The sequence below is a fragment of the Ricinus communis genome, chromosome 4 (assembly GCF_019578655.1).
Source record: "Ricinus communis isolate WT05 ecotype wild-type chromosome 4, ASM1957865v1, whole genome shotgun sequence".
In the NCBI taxonomy this organism is placed as follows: Eukaryota; Viridiplantae; Streptophyta; class Magnoliopsida; order Malpighiales; family Euphorbiaceae; genus Ricinus; species Ricinus communis.
The window spans coordinates 17,200,654-17,203,094 of NC_063259.1; the positions used below are offsets into that span (position 1 = coordinate 17,200,654).

Genomic DNA, 2,441 nt, shown 5'->3' on the forward strand with positions numbered 1-2,441 from the left:
TGTGCAGGTTTGACATATGCTGCGATTGAACTGCCAAGTTATGGATCTTTAGAATGTCAGCAATCCTCCAAGCAACCGCTTTTAGGTACTTCCTTCGAGAGGGTAATGTCATTTCTTTCACCTTGGGTGTGTCAAGTCTACTGTTGGAATGAGAGGCAGCCTATTATCCTTATCCATATGTGCATAGTCAAGACGCTGTGGAAGCTCTTCCAAATCGAGAACCAGCGGTTCCTCAAGTGATGGCCTCAACTTCTGCACACCTATCGTGTCAATCATAGTAAACTCATCAATATTTTGCTTGGCTCGTTTGTTAACAGAAACTCAAGTTGCTCCAATACTTCCTCATTTGACACCTCATGCTCCTCTCCCCTTGGCAAAGTGACTTGTGAAGGGTCTTCAACTAATACTTCATGCAACTGTGTCTCAATAGCATCATCAAATACATTAATAGCATACACAACATTATCATGATCTAAAGACTGGCTTGTGGAATTATGCAAGTCAAAGGTGACAGTCCCATCCCCTACCCTAAGTTTTAACTTTCCATCACAAACATCTATCATTGCCCTAGATGTTACAAGAAAAGGTCTACCTAGAATTAAGGGTACACTACTCTCACCATTTATGTCCAAGATCACAAAATCAATAGGAAATATAAATTTGTTTACTTTTACTAGCACATTCTCTACAATACCCCTAGGATACTTAACAGATCTATCAGCTAAATGTATACTCATCCTAGTGGGTTTGGTCTCTCCCAACCTCAACCTTACAAACATGTTGTACGACATTACATTAATGCTAGCCCTAAATCAGCTAAAGCATCACTAACAGATAAGTTACCTATAACACAAGGAATAGTAGAACTCCCTAGTTCATGTTGCTTTTCCAGTAACTTATTCTGGGAAATTGCTGAACATTCCTCGTTTAGCGTCATGCATGCCAAGTCCTCAAACTTCCTTTTGTTGGTAAGAATCTCCTTTAAGAACTTCGCATACATAGGCATCTGCAAAATAACTTCAACAAAAGGTAAGTTTATATGCAGTTGTTTAAATATATCCAGGAACTTACCAAACTACTGCTCCACTTGTGCCTGCTTCAATCTAGCAAGGTACGAAATTTTGGGCTGGTATTCCCTTAGTGGAATCTCCTTTGCCTCTTCTTTCTCTAGTTCCTTTGCCTTGGTAGCTTCAACTTCCCTGCTTGAATCTCCCTGTGCATCCGCATTATTGTTAAAAACAGAAGAAGGACCAAGAATATACTTACCTGACCGTAACATGATTATGTTCACATGCTCCCTCGGGTTGGACTCAGTAGTGCTAGGTAGAGTCCCTGGCTGCCTCTCAGCCAACATCCTAGAAATCTAGCCTATTTGAGTCTTCAAATTCTGAATGGAGGCCTGCTGATTTCTAAGTGCACTGTCCGTCTGTTGGGACCTATTGTCAATAGAGGACACAAACTTCATCACCAACTCCTAGAGATTCAACTTCTTCTCCTGAGGTGGAGGTAGTTGGGATGGACCAGCTTGCTGCTGGGGCTATTGCTGATGCAATCTCTGAAAACCTGGTGGTCCTTGGGCATTACTGTTCCTCCAACTGAAATTGGGATAATTGCGCCAACCTGGGTTGTATATGTTACTGTAGGGATTGTTCTGCTGTCTAGGTGCATTACCCATATAGTCTACCTGTTCAAGGTCAGTAGAAACAATAGAAGATAGAGAAGGAGAAGAAGTGGAAGGTGAAGCAAACATACCTCCCGCATTACAGTTTGTATTGTAGTCCAAGCTACCACAGAACTCGCAACCAATCTGTGCTACATGAACCGGCATCTGGAGCTGGTCTATTTTCTTGGCCAAGAGCGCCACCTGAGCTGCCAAGGCTGCTGTTGAATCTAATTGGTTGACCACTCCCTACTTAACTAGCCGACTCCCAAAGGCTTGCCACTAGTAGTTGTTCATGGCCATCTCCTCTATTAGATTTTGCGCCTACTCCGGCGTCTTACTGTTCAGGGCCTCACCTGTTGCAAAATCTACCATCTGCCTGGTACAAAGGTTCAAACTGCTATAGAAAGTCTGAACCTACATCCATAATGGTAATCCATAGTGCAGGCAACCTCAAAGCAAGTCCTTGTACCTCTCATAGGCATCATACATGCTCTTGTCATCAAACTGCATAAAAGAAGATATGTCATTTCTTAATTTAGCAATTTTAGCAGGAGGAAAGTACTTATATAAGAACTTCTTAGCCAAAGAACTCCATGTCGTAATAATGTTGGCTGGGAGTGACTGCAACCATCTGTTCGCTCGGTCCCTCAAAGAAAATGAAAACAGCGTCAACCGAATGGCATTATAAGTCGTTCCATTTATCTTGAAGGTATCATAGATTTCCAAGAAAATGGTTATGTGAGCATTTAGGTCCTCGCTAGGCAGTCCCCTAAATTGT

At 42.2% G+C, this 2,441-nt stretch overlaps 1 non-coding gene across 1 annotated transcript; it reads left to right on the forward strand.

Annotated features, from left to right (window-relative positions):
• Window positions 1–2,093: 2,093 nt before the first annotated feature.
• LOC112534443 lies at window positions 2,094–2,200 on the forward strand. Its single transcript, XR_003078731.2, has one exon. It is a non-coding gene; the product is annotated as a small nucleolar RNA R71 (small nucleolar RNA).
• The last annotated feature ends 241 nt before the right edge of the window (window positions 2,201–2,441 follow it).